The following is an 18148-nucleotide window of genomic DNA, read 5'->3' as shown; positions in this document are numbered from 1 at the left end:
ATATATTTAAACATATATATTTTTATTTTTGTATCATTTTAAAAATAAATGCATGGATGTACATTTTCCAAGTGCCTGCCTGCTGGATTCCTAATGTAATACAACATGACTCAGAGCTAAATTTAAAGAGAGAAGCACATATGTTTAACGCAGGCACCAACTTTCAATCTGGGGAGAAACGGAGTCAAAAGGATTTTTTTTTTAGCGTGCGAGTGGACCCAGTGCAAAGTGAATTATCTCCAAGCCATCTGGGAAGTCTGGTGTTTTTCAATGCCTTCACGACTCTAATTTTAAGCCGTTATTTGGCCTTTAAATAACAATATCTTTTCTTTCCATTGGCTTTTGCACCAGATTCCGTATTTATTGCGCTATTGACTCCAGAGAGAGACCTATCTTTGGGAGCAAAAAAGAGCAAAGTTATTGAACGCATTACTCTGCAGATTGGCTCTGGGGCGGGGGAACAGCAGTCTGATATTTTGCAAATGAAGTTTGACATATTCTGGGACGGCATATTGCACTCACCAAAAACAAGCTGGTTGTGCCCAGAGGGGAAAGCTTAATTAAAAGCCCTCAGCAGCTCGAGACTCGAGGAAAGACTCCCGGTGTACTGTAAGTGACCTTCAACTAGTTCTGCAGCTTCTTGTCAAAATGGTCAGTCAGATTCTTACCTAGAATAAAGATGGCACCAACACAATTAATCTTAGTTCTGCCTGAGAGTGGCCTGGGTTGTCAACTAGAGAACCCTAGAGAAACGTTCCTGTGATTTCTTCCTGAACAGTGTCAGTATGGAGAGCCCACCACCTTTCTGACTACAGGAAGTACGTCACAGTTTCAGCCCGGAGCCTCCCTCAACAGTTTCTCTGCAATGGGCTCTTGTTATTTCCCTAAATAATCCAGAAGGTCACTTCTCCCCAGTTGACACAAAGGTGAATTGAAGGTCACCAGCCTGACCTTCTTCCTGCCCATCATCTATCTCTCTTCCAAGCTGTGTACTCTCAGTTCCACCGAGGAAAGAACTCTGAGGGCTTGGGTAGGTTCTCTGTAGCAACAGCAACATTCAAAACCAACATGGCGGCAGGAGACCTGTCTGAACCTCTATAAAGCCAGACTTGTCCAACAGTCTGTTGGCTCTGTTTGGCTCCCAACCCTCCTGTTCCTTCTTCTCTGTGTGCCCTTTCAGAAGATATGGCTTGGCTGGAAACCAGATTCTAATTAGTGGAGAAGTTCCCAGAGGGAGTGACCTGGAGACCCCGCACACTAGCCTATCTGACCAGCCTTAGGCGCTCTGTCCCAATCAGTTTCTCCTCTTCTACTCAACCAAGCACACCAACCAGCTTGCCCTGCGTCTGCTACCTACTTAATGGATTGCATAAGCATGTTGTGGCTGTGCAGTACCAGGGTTACTCCATCCCCTAATAGATGTTGATATGGTAGCTTCCATGTGGCCTTGCCCTGCACTCTGGCGTCAGCCCCTGTGTTCCCAACACCTGCCTTCTGCACTGTTCTTCAATGCTTTGTTCTTGCTATTCCCTCCATTCCTGACAATGTCCTCACAGCTTCACACCAGGGATGCCCCCAGAGATCTTACTGAACCACCTATGAAAATAGCCATCACAGGCTGACTGGATGGCTCGGGGGGCAAACCTCTTGCTGTACAAGCCTGATGAGCTAAGTTCAAACCCCAGAACCCATGTAAAGGTGGAAGGAGAGAATTAACTCCACAAAGCTGTCTTCCGACCTCCCCATGTATGCCATAGCATGTGTGTTCGCACACACAAATAACAATAGTAAATAAGTAAGAACTTAAATAGCCATCTCCCTGCCATTCCGTCCATTGCTCTGCTCTCTTCTCCCCTTGACCCACCTCAGCACACGATGTATCACAGAAGCACCCATTCTTCCAGGTGACCTGTTTCCCTCATCAGAATGTGGGCTTTGCAAAGGGAGGACTTTACTGAATGATGCATCCTTCGCCATCCTCTGGGCCCAGATCATTCCTGACACCGAGTATCTGCTTAATTAAGGCATATTGCATGGCTGTTCAAAGTCCTATCTACAGAGCCTAAGAATGTGCTGCAGACAGACCCGAGGGTGACTGGATTTGTCTTGGTGTGGTCTCTCTCATGTCAGCTGACTGCCCCTTTCTACCTGGTTCCAGGCCCACTATACCGTTCCAGTGGCCTTGCTTCTACGGCAGCTTGGGTGCTAGTTGACTTGTTTCTGCCTCTCTTCAGTAGCAGTTACCAGAGATCAGTCACTCACTCAGATGCCAGCAGGCACCCAGGAAACACAAGATACGAGAAGGAGTGCTGTCCTCCCTCCAGCTGCACCTGAAATGGAGAGGGTTGTGGAGGTTCAGCTTGAGATTTTTTTTAAAAACGATGGAAACCTGTTCTTTCTAGTGTAACATGGAGTACTGGCTATCCTTGGGGTAAGGTTTGGGCTGATGAAGAGCTCCGAGGGCTTGATGCTCTCTTCCATGATGCTAACTCTGGTGTCAGGTGCCATGTAGCACTCATGGAGAAGATGTCCAGGTGGGTGTGGTGGTGCCCACTGGTGCATGCTTCATCTGTAACCCTAGCACTCAGGAGGCAGAAGCAGCATGGTGAGACCTTGTCACAGAAAAAACACATCCATTTGGAACTTAATAAAAAGACAGACAAGCACCAGGGGTCCACTTGTCTCTGCACTGGGATTGCAAGCACTCATACCTGGCTTTTTTTTTTTTTCTTTTTGTTTTTTCGACACAGGGTTTCTCTGTGTAGCTTTGGTGCCTGTCCTGGATCTCTGTAGATCAGGCTGGCCTTGAACTCACAGAGATCCACCTGGCTCTGCCTCCCAAGTGCTGGGATTAAAGGCGTGCGCCACCACCATCCGGCTAGGTCCTCACTCTTGCAAGGCAAGCACTTTGATAAATGAGCCACACATCTTATCCAACCCTTTGTGCATTTAAAAAATGTTCTTTTATTTTTGTCATTTGGGTGTGTGTGGAGGTGTGGGTATGTGTGTGCACATATGAATTCAGGTGTTCTTAGAGGCCAGATGGCGCTGGATTCTGAGAGCTGAAGGTACAGGCTGTTGTGAGTCATCTGATGTAGGTGCTGGGAACTGAATTCTGGTCCTCTGCAAGAGCAGCAAGGCCCTCTTAAAACTCTGAGCTATCTCTCCAGCCCTCACCTCCCATCTATTCTTATAATTATTTGTCTAGTTGGTCTTGCATGAGCTGCTGGGGTGTGCATTAGTTACTTTGATACTGCGGTGATGAAACACCATGACTAAAGCAACTTATCTTCTATAAGTTCCAAATGTATGTGTCCTTTCTGTGACAGGGTCTCACCCAAGCTGGCCTTGAATTTGATACCCTCCTGCATCTGCCTCCTGAGTGCTAGGGTTGAAAACTCAAACATGAATCACCACATCCACGAGTTCCGGATGACATCTGACACGTCAGTGTCACGGAGATCGTCAGATCCTCTGAGCTGTTCATCATCTCGAACCTTATCCAAGCACTAGCCAGCACTCAAAATTACACTAAAAAGGACAGGTTTTCACCACCAGGGTTTATTTGGGCATATGTTTCGAGAAGTTGAGGCATAGTGGCTGGAATTAGAAGCTGAGGATTTACACCTCAGACTACAACAGGAAGCAGGAAGTAAATTGAAAGTGGCATGAGGATTTGAAACCTCAACCCACCTCCAATGACATACTTCCTCCAGCAAGGCCACACCCCCTGAGCCTCTTCAAACAGCACCAATCACTGGGGACCAAGTATTCAAGTCCAGGTCCTGTGAGGGACATTCTCATTCCAACCACCACCATCACTGTCTTACTGCCTTGAGTCAAGCTATGCTTGGGACTCACCGGCCTCTTTCCCTCAGCCTCCCTGAGATCACAGGCGTGTGCCACCATGTCCAACAGCAGAGGGTTTCAGTGGACAGGTCTCCAAACAGCCAACGAGCTTCTGGAGATGCTGAGCATCTCCTGTCTTTTTTTTTTTTTTTTTTTTTTTTTTCGAGACAGGGTTTCTCTGTGTAGTTTTGCGCCTTTCCTGGAGCTCACTTGGTAGCCCAGGCTGGCCTCGAACTCACAGAGATCCGCCTGGCTCTGCCTCCCGAGTGCTGGGATTAAAGGCGTGAGCCACCAACGCCCGGCGCATCTCCTGTCTTTAGAAAGCAAATCAGTACCCACAGAGGGATTTCAGTCCCCAGTCCCCAGGATGGTTAGAATCAGAGAACATACAGTAAGAAGTGTTGGCAAGCAAGGAGAAAGAATCCTAACCATTGCTGGTGGGCGTGCCAGTCACTGTGGAAACCAGTCTGGCAAATTCTCAACTATCTCAAGAGTTACCACATGACTCAGCAATTCCTCTTTTAGATAAATATCCAGTAGAATGAAAAAAATATATATATATATATATCCACCCAAGCACTTATATACAAACCATCACAGCAACATTATTCGTGATAGTCACCCACAAATTGGAAACAAACTAAATGTCCACTGACCGTTGCATGTGATGCATTTATTTCTTTTATATATAAAACAGAGCAAAGTACAGATGCACATTACTGTGTGTCTGAAACAGCAAAACAGCGTGCTAAGTGATGTTGTAAGGAGCTGGCTGAGCTGTCACACACACATGTGCACAGCACAACTCAGAAACACCCAGGGGGACCCCTGCAGGCTTGATAGACGGCATCCTACTGCAGCAAAACATGCATTAATAAGGAAATGTAATACCAAGACAACAAATGTCTTTCTATTTCCCACCCAGCTACGGCCGGGAAGAAGAGCTCACCTGCGGGACAAATGAATCTCCCCTGAGTGCGTTGGCTCACAGTGTGCTTGGCAGTCAACAGTCTAACTCTTTCGCCCTATGAAATGAGTGGAGCCTTCTTTATCTAGAGCTGTGCATCTCGACAGCCTCACCACCCAGGATCCTTTTCTACTCTGAGACTACTTGGTGGTGTCAGTGGACGTTCCTTAAAACTTTTGTTAGTCCAGGCTAGTAAAATCTTGTACTTCTCTATTGCACTGATGTTCATGGCAGAATTAGCAGACTGTCAAAAAGGAAGAAAAACTGTTTCCTATGTTCTATGAGGAGGGGTAATGCTAACGATTAACCCAGGGCCTTGAGCATGGACTACAAACCCTCTTCCCCTGAACAGCATGCACAGCCCCGACCGCTTTAGGATTCTTATTCCACACATGCGTGCTGTGGCTAGGTCCCCATCACTACTGTCTGCTTCCAGAGCTCTTCAATGCTGCAGACCTGAAACTCTGCACTCCGTAGCCTGTCGTTCCTCCCTTCTCCAGGCCCTGTCAGCCCCCACTGTACTTTCTGTCAGTAGGAACTGACTTCTAGATACCTCGAGAATTTCTGTGAAGCCAGAGTTGGCCAGTATTTCCTTAGTTTTGTTTAAATGTCGGGACTGCTCTTGCCCCACAGCCTGTGTGCTGTGTGTCCTCACTGGGAAGCAGCCCCGGCAGCCTCCGTTCTAGTTTGTTCTCTGTGGATACGACTGCTGCCGTCCCTCATACTCACGGGATCTGCCTTTGGCCTTTTGGGGTTGTCCTGTTCCCTTGCTCAGCGTCCTCAGGTTTTCCATTGTGTGCCTGCTCTAGAACGTCCTTCCTTCCTCCCCACTATGATCACTCAATCCCATTCTCCATTTGTGTGCACAGGCGCACATGTGTATGTGTGTGGGCGCATGACTGCCATGGAATGCACGTGGAGATCAGAAGATAACTTACAGGAGTCAATCCTCTCCTTCCACCAGGCTAGGCAGCAAGTGTTTTACTCAATGAGCCATCTTGCCAGCCGCATAGCTTTTTTTTTTTTTTTTTTTTTGAGACAGGGCCTCACAACCAGGGTTCTTGGCTGGCCTGCAACTTGTTATGTAGACCATGCTGGCCTTGAACTAGCAGAGATCCTCTTGCCTCTGCCTCCTGAGTGCGAGATTAAAGGCGTACCATCATGCCTACCTCTAAATAGCATTTTAAATGTAGGTTTTGAGGACCAAACTCAGGTCCTTGGGGCTTACATGGAAAGCACTTTACCACTTGAGCCATCTTCCCAGCCAAATGATGATGATAATGATGATGATGATTATGATGATGATGATGATGATTACAGCCATCTTAATGGACTTAAGAGGTATTACTGAGCCGGGCGATGGTGGCGCACGCCTTTAATCCCAGCACTCGGGAGGCAGAGCCAGGCGGATTGCTGTGAGTTCGAGGCCAGCCTGGGCTACCAAGTGAGCTCCAGGAAAGGCGCAAAGCTACACAGAGAAACCCTGTCTTCGAAAAACCAAAAAAAAAAAAAAAAAAAAAAAAAAAAAGAGGTATTACTGATACACTACAATTAGAAAGTACCTAGATTATATTTGGTGGCTCAGGTTACATTTGTTGGTGGTATTTTTAGAAGTTGGAGAAAAAAGAAAACTTTGTAGACAGAGGTGGCCATGTGACATTATTTTGACTGATGAGACATGAGCTGAAGTTTGCTAGCTGGCATCCCCTTCCTTACCTTCTCTCCTTCAAGTGCATAGTCAGGCTCAGCCATTCTGTGACCACGGAAGTGACAGGATGTGACATGCAAGTGAAAGAAACAAAGATGAGGGAGGCTCGGGGTGGTAGGATAGACTGATAAAGGGTGAATTCCCAATGAGCCACTGCATCAGTCTCTCCAGATGTACTCTGGGGTGGTCTGAATGGAAATGGCCCCGAGGCTCTGGCATTTGAGGACTTGGTTTGCCATTAACGCCGCCATTTAAGGAGGCTTGAGAAGTGTGTCCGGACTGCAGGAAGTAGGTTACTGGGGTGGGATTGAGGTTTGAGATCCCCCAGCCATTCTTAGTTCAACCTCTGTTCCATGCTGGGGTTTGAGATGTGAGCCCTCAGTTCCAGGCACTGTGCCTGTCGCCTGATGCTTCCCTCTGCATGATGGGCTCTAACCTTCCGAAGCCATAAGCACAGATCACACCTTTTCTTCTATGAGTTGCCTTGGTCATGGTGTTTCATCACAGCAGTAGCAAGGTAACTAATACACAGCCCAGCCGCTTATGAAGAGCATCAAGCTCTTCTCCCCTTAGTCAACCTGTGGCTTTTCTGTTGGCTGCAGCCAAACACTTCAGTACCAGGAATCACTGTGTAATTCACGGAGCCAGGGTCTGAGCAGGAAGTCTGTCTTCTCATGTGTTCTTAACCCCCTTAACTACCCGTGGCTGTTGGAGAATGGTTGGTGGAGCTGGGAAGATGGCTCAGTTGTTTGTAAAGTGCTTGTCCTGCACACATGAATACCCGAGTTTGAGCCCTAGAACCTGTATATCCTAGTTAGCTTTCTGTTGCTGTGATAAACATCATGACCAGAAGCAACTCGGGAGAGAGGGATTTAATTCATCTTATAGCTTATAGTCCATTGCCCAGGGATATCATGGAAGACGCTGAGCAAGAACTGGAGCTGAAACCAAGGAGGAACACTACTTACTGGCTTGTTCCCCTGGCTTGTGCTCAGTTGGCTTCCTTGTTCAAACCAGAACCACTTAGGTGGCACTGCCCCCTGTGGGATGGGCCCTCCCACAGTATTCAGCACTGAGGACAATTCCCCCACAGGTATGGCCATGGGCCAATCTGGCCTGGGCATTCCCTCAATTGGGACTCCATCTTCTCAGTTGACTCTTGGTTGTGTGAAGTTGACAATAACAACTAACCAAGATACCACATAAAAAAATCCAGGCATGATGGCACACCTTTGCAATCTCAGGACTGGGAGAGTGGAGACGGGAGGATGCCTCGGGCTCAATAGCCAGCTGGTTTATCTAGTGAGAGATCCTGTCCCATAGGATAAGGTGAGGACCAACAAGACGTTCAGCAGGTGAAAGTACTTGTCACCTAGGCTGCCTATCTGAGTTTGATCCCAGGATCCACATGGCAGTAGGAGAGAACTGACTCCTGCAAGTTCTCCTCTGACCTCCTGAATGTGCCATGACACACATCTCCTCTCCCATCATAAATAAATAAATGTAATGAAAAACATTAAAAAGAAAGTGAGATGAACGGATCCTGAGGAACAACATTTGAGGTTTCCTCTGGCCTTCATAGGCACACACACACACACACACACACACACACTGGTGGCACCAGGCTCCTGTGGTCTGTTGAACCTGTCACCTCTACTTAGGAAAAACATTTGCCTGGTCAAATGATGATATACCAATTCTAAGGAACATGTCTGTGTGACACACAGATGTCCACAGTTGTATAGCTTAGGGAAAACCTTAGCTGCCAGTAACTGGATATAATAGTTCAAGCTATTTGGCAAAGCTATTGACTTGACTCTTTGGTGGCCATTAAAATGATGTCTTAGAAGAGTGTTTATAACAGACAAAGGTATTTAAGCTATCTTATGGAAAATGGAATTTGAAAATCCCATGCTTTCCATTTTGTGAAAGACTGTGTATATATACAATTCCAAAATGTTGAGTGGTATAATTATGTGCAACATTATCTCCTTATGTAAGTGTTTTCTATAGTTTCCAGGATTTCAGGATAATGATGTATTTTCTAATTAGGAAAAACCCCCACAAAGCTGCAGAGGTGGGGAGGGGGTGGAGATCCCAGCTTCAAAAGGAACAGCCCTCCTCCTAGCCAGGAGTTTTCTTTCATTGTCTTACCGGAAGTATGGGGAGATTCTGGCTGCTAAACAGGGATTTGACCTTCTGAAATAGAGAGCCCAGGGCTGGGGCTGGAAAGACAGCTCAGTGGTTAAGAGAATTGGCTGCTCTTGCAGAGGACCTGGGTTTGGTTCCCAGCACCAACATGGTGGCTCACAACTGTATGTAACTCCAATTCCAAGGAATCTGATGCCCTTTTTTGGCCTTTGTGGGTACCACACACATGCATTGCACAGATCTACATCCAGGCAAAACACTCATACACATAAAATAGAAATACATAATTTTTTGTTTGTTTTCAGAGACAGGGTTTCTCTGTGTAGCTCTGGCTGTACTGGAACTTAAGCTGTAGACCAGGCTGGCCTTGAACTCAGAGAGCCTCCTGTCTCTACCTCCTGAGTGCTGGGATTAAAGGCATGTGCCACCACCACCCGGCTACATAAATCTTTTAAAAGAAAAGATCCTAGGACTGTCACCACCCTACGTACTTTGGTTTCCCCTGGGAGCCTAGGGCTCAGGCATTTGCCTTTGACCTCAGATTCAAGTGTGCTGGCCATCCTCTGTAGCCACTCCAAAATTTCCTCTGCACATCTCTTACTTTGCACTTGTACCTTGTGACAGCTATTCTTGGTTGTCAACTTGACTACATTTGGAATTAACTGAAACCCAAATGACTGGGTACACCTGTGAGGGATGTTTTTTTCTTAAATAAACCATTAAACCCACTTCTAATCCATATCTTTGAGTTGGGACAATCCATCTTTAATCTGGGCTGTACCTTCTGCTGAGGGTTCCAGGGTTAGAAGAGTCTGCTGTGGGTAGCCACGGTCTCTCTTGGTTAAAATGCATCACCCACAGAACTTAGCAATAGAAATCGAAGGCAGTTCCACCCTCAAACAGGCTGAACAAACAACTTGCATCTCATTCTGCTCTGAGCAGACTTAATGTGTTGGTAAAAGGGTCTATTCCTGAGATGCATCGTACTTAATTACAGATGAATATGGGAGAGAATGGGGGCCCCTCACAACATGCCCAGTGGTTGATTAAGTGAATGTCCAAATGGGTAATCAATAATTTACTAAGATATTTAAAACACCTCTTAGATTCCTGTGATGGGAAGCACCTAGCTTACCCATGCATGGTCCTCTGTTGACCATTCAGCAGTGTGTGTTTGTGTTTGTGTGTGTGTGTGTGTGTGTGTGTATGTGTGTGTGTGTGTGTGTGTGTCCTAGATTCTCTGGTCTCTCTGCTTCTAAACTTGGATCCTTTTGCCCATTTGCTCCATAGCAAGGAGACTTCCAGAAATGAAATCTAATCACAGGATGTCTCCACTTAAAACCATCTACTGTACTTTCCCAGCCCCATATGACATGGGCTCCGTATGACAGCTATAACCCTGATGTGTTAAGTTCTGTTTTAGTCTCCATCAGGCAAGTCCCCACCTGATGAAGACTGGGCTCCCTGTCTGTGGTGCCAGTGGAAGGTAGTGGGACCTTTAATAGGGGGTGCCTCATGGGAGGAAGTTAGATCAAGGATGTGCTCGTGAAGGAGATAATAGACCCAGTCTCTCAGCTTGCTCTTTGTGTCTCCTTTGCTCTGTCATGCTCTCTCCACTTCAGGAGGTCTGAATGAGACTGGCCCCAATCAGGAGAGAGGTGGTTCAGCGGTTAAGAGCACCAACCTGCCCAGGTCGTCTGGAGTTCACTCATGCCAGGATAATAAACAAACAAACAAACAAACAAATAAATGGAGAGTGCCCCCATGGGCTCAGATATTTGAATGTTTGGTCCTCGGTTGGTGGAACTGTTTGGGAAGGATTAGGAAGTGTGGCTTTATTGGAGGAGGTATATTATTGGAGGGTGGGCTTTGAGGTTTCAAAAACCCACAACATTTCCAGTTAGCTCTCTTGCCCTTTGCCTCTTGCCTGTGGATCAGATGTAAGTGCTCAGCTACTGCTCCAGCACCATGATGGCCACAGACTCTAACCCCATGGAACTGTGAGCCCTCAAATTAGTGCTTTCTTTATAAGTTGCCTTGGTCATGGTGTCTTATCATAGCAATTGAAAGGTAACTAATGCACCAACTTAATGAGGCCTTGTCATATGTCCTAAAGCAGCAGAGCCCGGTTAGCATGGACTGAAACTTCTAAAGATGTGAGCCCAAACAAACCTTTCTTCTTAAATTGATTTCCTCAGGTATTTTGTCAAAGCTATGAAAAACTGACTAAAACAAATGCAGGCCAAGGTCTTTATGGCATTTTGCTACAGACTCTGCATACTATACTGCTTCTCATGGTCCAGCATGAGACTCTTAATCTCAAAGTTGTGGGTTTGAGCCCCACGTTGGGCACCAGATGTTGCACAAGTCCAAATGGTTTTATAATAAAAACCTAAAGCCAGATATTGGGGTAAATGCTGAAAGATCAGAGGAAACAAACCACAGCCATTTCTCACCTCGCCAACTCCTCAGCCTAAAAAGGGAAGATTCTGTCTCCACGAATCCGCAGACCGAATGCCTCTGAGTCCTCAGCCAAAAAGGCCTAATCCCTGTCTCCTCCCACCTTATATTCCTGGCTCTGCCCAGTCTTATCACTTCCTGTCTCAACCTTCCTAGTGCTGGGATTAAAGGTGTGTGATCCCAAGTGCTGGAATTAAAGGTGGACCACCACTGCCTGGCTGTTTCTCTTTCAATCTGGATTAATTTCATGTAGCCCAGTGTGGCCTTGAATTCAGAGAAATCCAGACAGATCTCTGCCTTTGCCTCCCAAGTGCTAGGATTAAAGGTGTGTGCCACCACTGCCTGACCTCTGTGGCTAACTCTGTGGCTAGCTCTGTTCTCTGATCTTCAGGCAAGCTTTATTTCTTAGATTACAAATATATCACCACATGGGTCTGCAGGTCCTCCCTTCCCACGCCCCCCACATCACCTGCTAATCCCCTATTCTCTTTATCAGACGGGGCTCAGACTCCCTTAGCTGGGTGTGCTGGCCATCCTCTGTAGCCACTCCAAAATTACCTCTGCACATCTCTTACTTTGCACTTGTACCTTGTGATGGCTAGTTTTGGTTGTCAACTTGACTACATCTGGAATTAACTGAAACCCAAATGACTGGGCACACCTGTGAGGGATTTTTTTTCTTATTTAAACCATTAAACCCACTTCTAATCCGTATCTTTGAGGTGAGAAGATCTATCTTTAATCTGGGCCATATCTTCTGCTGGCAGTCTATATAAAGGACATGGAAGACAGAAACTTGTTCTTTTTACCTGCTTATTTTTGCTCTCGCTGGCAAGTCCATTCCTTCACTGGCATTAGAGCCCACTTCTTTGGAATTCTGGCATATACTGAAAATCAGCTGAGACATCCAGCCTTGTGGACTGAACAACAACTGGATTCTTGGGATTTCTGTTGGTAGACGGCCATTGTTGGACTAGCTGGACCACAGTCTGTAAGCCATTCTAATAATTTCCCTTTCTATATATTGGATCAGTTCTATTCCTCTGAAGAACCTGACTAACACACATCTCTTGTGTTTCTTGCTCCGAGTATGTCTTCTAAGCCACAGGGAAGTGTGCTCCATTTGAACCTTCCTTGAGCTTTTTTCTTGGGTGGATGTCACTCAACACATTTGGCAGCAGATACACACACAGTGGAGGAGCAGTGTTTATTTTTCCTCTTCTTAAAGATAAAAAGATGTATTTATTTATGTAGCCCCGGCTGGCCTGGAACTCCCTATGTAAACCAGGTTGACCTTGAACTCACAGAGATTCACTTGCCTCTGCCTTCTGAGTGCTGGGGTTAAAGATTTGTGCAAGCATGCCTGGCATTACAAAAAGTTTTATTTTATTTTCAATTACATACATGTGTGTGCATGTGAATGCAGGTGCCTGTGGAGGCTGGAAGAGAGTGTTGGATACTCTGGAGCTGGAGTTACAGGTGTTTGTGAGTTGGTTCTGGGAACCAAAATCATGCCTCCTACAAAAGCAGTACACTTTTAACCACCAAGACATCTGTTCAGCCCCTTTCTCTCCTTGAATCCATAGATTCCCCCCATTTTCACATACTTTACAGTGTGAGCCCTGGGAAGAATCCACTTCCTTAGTCTGTATTTTGTGTGTGCTTGTCTCTCTGTGTGAATGTATGTGTGGTTGTTCATGTGCTTTTGTGTGCACACATGTGGAAGCCGGAGGTTGACATTGGGTGTCTTCCTCTACAGCTCTCCATCTTAGTTTCTGAGACAGGGTCTCTCGCTGAACCTGGTGCTCACTGATTGGCTGTGCTGTCTGACCAGTGATCTGTCTTTGTCATCTCCCCAACCAGTGCTGTGGATGCATACGCTCACCACCATGCCTGGCTGGGGATCCGAACTCAGGTCCTCAGGCTTGCGCAGCCATCTGACTGAGCCGTCTCCCCAGTCCCTCATCCTCTAGATGCAAATCTACATGTTTGTCAGGTTGGAGAGAAGACCCAGTGGTTGAGTGCTTGCTGCTCTTCCAGAGGACCCAAGATTGGTCCCCAGTACCCATGTCCAGAGACTCACAACCACTTCTAACTTCAGGTCCATGAGGATCTGGTACCCTCCTCTGGCATCAACCTGCATTCATGTGTATGTCTCTCACACACACACACATACAGACACATATAAATAATAAAAAGAAATCTTTAAAAAAAAAAATGAAAGAACACAGGTGTGGAAGGGTTAGAGGCAGAGGCCCCTGTCTAGGCTCATTTTCAGGGGCCTGACTCTGGGGTCAGCTTGATCATTGTTCTCACTGTCCTGTGGTCTTCAGCATCACATCAGGGTCATGGTGGGCCAAAAGCAAGAGAGCATGTGAGGAGCCTGTACCACCTTCGCTTTAGATGGCCTATAATAGGCCTGACACTAAGCACTTTAAACATGACTGATGTCTAAGACTTGGCCAGGTAAACACGAAGGAGTATATAAACCACCTCAGATATTTTCATGCTGCTTATTGGGTTATCCCAGACCATTGCCCCTACCTCGAGCTGCTGCAAAATGCTGCATCCGTTCTGGGTGCATGTACACGGAATGACTAACACGAATGTGTACTGTGCCTCCAGGACTCTGTGCTACCCCCACTTAGTCCTCAGCCCCAACCCACAAGGTCTAAGCATTGTATTTTATGATTATGACAGGTAGCTCGTGGTTGATCTAGGCCAGGTCTGGTAAAGTCTTTCTGACGACATTCTGCCTAACTATCCGATGCATGGCTTTGCAGCTGGGGTGTCCTTAAAAATTATTAATTGATGAGGATATCTTCTCTGAATGTTTCAGCCGCATGCTCTCAGAATACGATGGGAGTCGCAAGCGTATTTTAATTAAATACTGACAACTATAATTCTGATTGCTTGTTCTCATACTCCGGAGCTCGTAGCATCCAGTTAATGGCTTGCTCATTTTGGAAGATGTTAGCAGTGGGGTGCTGCCTTTTACCAAAACAGAATATCATAATAATTAAAATCTGATAGTGCTCAAAATGAACTCCTTTAAAATAATTTATACCCCGCCAACACGCACAGATGCGGGCTTGTACATGCCAACATCCTCGAGAATTTACAACACCTCAGAGAACCCCTGTCCATTTCTTTCTGAAATGAAAAGTTTTCTGTTGACGTGATAAAAGACTCCTTACTAGGTTCAGGGGAAATGTGTATTTTCACTGATCAATTTCTCAGTTTCCCAGAAGAGGGGAGCCATGGAGAAATTCAGAAAACTAATGACTGCGGGAGCAAAGTCTATTTGTACTTTATTGCTCCAATCAGGGTGGAAGCCAGCGAATCACAGAAGGAGACAAAGGAAGATGTCGGGGGAGCTGGGGGAGGGGCTGAACAAGATGAAGAGACAACTCTGAGTACAAGAGAGATGGAGTCATTTGGAAAGAGGGGCCAAAACAGCAGACATACTACACTGCATTGCCTCATTTGCTTCCATGTACAGATCCCGAGCCTCTGTGTCCAAGGTGGTGCAGACACGATGGTGATTGCCGCTTAAGCAGAGGAACATGTTTAGGCTTTATGGGGACCATGAAACCCCTGCGGATGCCACAGAATCTCACACGGGCAAATATGGATGAGAGCAGAAAAATCCTGGTACATTTTCCCTCCCCACTAGGGACAAGGAACACAGCTTGGGTTGTCTCCTCCCCTCCCCCTTCTTTTCCTGTTTTTGTTGTTTGTCTGTTTTGAGACAGGGTCCCTCTATGTAATCCTGTCTGTCCAGGAACTTGCTATGTAGACCAGGCTGGCCTTGAACTCACAGACCTGCCTCTGCCTCCCATCTCTTCCTGTTTTGATCAGGATCTTGCTCCGTAGCCCTGGAACTCTTTATGTAGTCCAGGCTGGCCTTGAAGTCACAACAGTGCCATTGCCAGAGCTTCCCATGTGTTAGGGTTATAGGCAGAAGCCACCAGGCCGGGCCACATCTTCTAAACCTCAAGGGACCCCTAAAAAGTAAGCACACAAAGCTAGAATTTAGGGTCTCCAGCCTTGCCAAACCAAGACAAGTCCAGACACTTCCTTTCTTTTCCTTTTATGTTTGTAAAATATATTGTACAAACACCATAAAAAACTCTATATCCCAAAGTTGATGAGAAGTCTACCCCAATAGAGAACCATGGGACACAGCTCATTGACAATGTAGGAGCAGCAGGGTTATACCATTAGAAATCCTGAAAACAATCAGACTCACTGTTAACTCTTTGTGGTTTTTCATAAAGAACTCCCCGTGGTGAGTCACAGGCACCTTCTCCTAAAGGCTATGTTTTCAGCGTCTTCATTATATACCAGTGTTATTTCAAAACTTTTCATTTTTTTGAGACAAGATTTCACATTTTAGTCCAGGCTGGCCTCAAACTTAAGGAGATTTCCCCCTGCTTCAGTCTCCCAGATCTGAAAAATTTTACCTGCATCGATAGTTATTAAAGCACATGGCTATTTTATGAAAATTAGTTTTATTACCTGTTTTAAGATAACAAATCAACCCCAGCACTTGGGAAGCAGAGGCAGGCAGATTTCTGTGAGTTCAAGGGCAGCATGGTCTACATAGTTCAAGGCCAGCCAGGGTCATAGTGAGACCATGTCTCAAACAAACCAACAAAAACAAAAACAACAAACAGAAAACAAACTAATCAAGGTTTGGAAGGAGACATAACTGAGGTAAGATTCTACAGCTTGAAATTAAATATTTTTATGTGTATGTGTCATAGGCATGTGTGTGGTGTATGTAAACATATATGTATGGTGGTGTGCACCTATGAATTTGCTGATGGGCTAGTAGCCAGCAAGTCTCAATCACTCTCCTAGCTCCAACCCCACAGCCCTGGAGTTAGAGGCTTACATGTGTCTGTGCCTGGCTTTTTACATGGGCACTGAGGATTCAAATTCAGGTCCTCATGGCTGCACAGCAAGTGTTCTTACCCACTGAGCCATCTCCCCAGCTGATGTCCTCACAAACCCGCTCCAGCCTTAAGAAAAGCTATAATTGGAAGCACTGTGAAGGTGAGGTTGATGCCAGGAAATGACTAGTGTAGAAACCCAAGTCAACAGAATGCTTTTCCTTCACGTAGCTCTGTGAATTCATTTAAATAGTGCTTAAGAGTTGTTTGTCTCTGGCAAAGCAACCCTGGGAACCAGATTTTTGTCCAGAATTTGTCTTTGAAAAGTTGTTTCTTTTTTATCTTATGTGTATAAGTGCTTGATGTATGCACATCGTGTGTGTGTCTGGTGCTCACAGAGGATGGAAGAGGGTGCTGGATCCTTTGAAATTGGAGTTATGGGTGGCTGTGAACTGTCATGTGGGTACTGGGAAACAAACCTGGGTCCTCTGTAAGAACAGCCAGTGCTCTTAACATCACAGCCATCTCTCCAGAATGGCTTTAAGTGGTGTCCCCAGAATTTACCTTTAAAATTTTAGAAGCAGTGGATTAGAGTTGAGGTGCTGCGGTTGGACTGAGGAGAGGTGGGGATGGAGGAGTGATACACAATACCATTCTGTTAGTACAGCCTGGCAGGAGAGAAGAGTTTTCCTATCATCTGGACTGTGTTTTTACTTTTCCTGCTCTTAAAATCATGACGTCACTTAAAACAACAGATAATGACATTCTTTCAAACTCACCATTGCAAAGACAAAAAAATATTAGAAAGAATCTTCATGCGGCAGGACTGCTGCCATTTTGCCACATTTGCTTATCTTCCTCCCTCCAGACAAACATTTCCTTTTTCATGGAGATGCAGTGGTGGTCTTTCGTCACTTCCGTGTAGATGTATTGTCCCCAAACAAGGACATCTTCTTCTGTAACCATGATATGATGAACAATGTCATGAAATTATCATGGACAAAATGCTCACAGACCTTCAAAGATCTTCCTCAGATTTCTTCAGCTGTGTCAATCAGATGAGCAAAGTGCATTTGGTTGTCAAGTCCTGAAAGCAATTCATGGCCTGAAACAGCTTCTCCACCTTTAGCTCTTGTTAGCGCAATATTATTATTATTATTTTTAAAAACTCTTTTGACAGGTCAATTATTCTGTTGCAAGTCTTTCAGTCTAAGGTTGGTTTTCAATTCATATGTGCTCATTACATTCAGGGTTTGCATCCTGGCGGGTAGGAACAGAGCAGAAGTCTCATTGTCTCTTTTCAGTACACGGTATCAGGAAGTTAGAAATGTATTCTGCCCCTGGTCATGGTGACTTCAGCCCCCTGGGTAAGCTGCTGTTTGTGAAGTCTAGCAATTTTCTCCTCATTTAAAAAATGTAGCATTATTATTAGCACATTATTATTGTGCGTTTGTAAGTGTATGTGTGTAGGTCACAGGACAACTTGTTGGAATTGTTTCTCCTTTTCTACTGTGTGTGGCCTGGAGATTGAATTCAGGCTGTCCTTTACCTGCCGAGTTATCTTTTAAATTATACCTGCCGAGTTATCTTTTAAATTACTAAGTTTGAAAAAAAAATGTTCTGAAATATTTTCTTTAATGCTTTAAAATTCATTTGTTTATTCTTTAAAAAATGTATGTGTGTGTTTTGCCTGCATGTATGTGTGTGCATCACGGTGTGTTGGGTGCCCAAGGAGATCAGAACTCCTAGAACTCGGGTTACAGATGGTTGTGAGCCACTGAGTGGGTGCTGGGAACCAAACCCAGGTCCTTTGCAAGAGCAACAAGTGCCTTTAACTGCCAACCCATCTCTCCAGTTTCCGAGATATTTTCTTATCTTACAAGAGTCTGGTTCTGTGGCAGTCAGTCCATTTACAGTGCTATCTAAGCGTCCCCATCCTCCATCCCTAGAGACTTTTCCAAGTCCCTTTTCTTCAGTGTTCCTGAGACAGTCGGGAAAGCCTTCCTCCCTGCTCCTTCCCTGTGCCGTCTTCCCAGTTCCTGGGACTGGAGATGGCATGCAGAGCCTCCCATATACTGGACAAGCACTCTACCGCTGAGCTACAGCCCTGCTACT

This window comes from Peromyscus maniculatus, chromosome 4 (assembly GCF_049852395.1).
Source record: "Peromyscus maniculatus bairdii isolate BWxNUB_F1_BW_parent chromosome 4, HU_Pman_BW_mat_3.1, whole genome shotgun sequence".
Classification (NCBI taxonomy): Eukaryota; Metazoa; Chordata; class Mammalia; order Rodentia; family Cricetidae; genus Peromyscus; species Peromyscus maniculatus.
Note: the sequence above shows the minus strand (reverse complement) of the source record.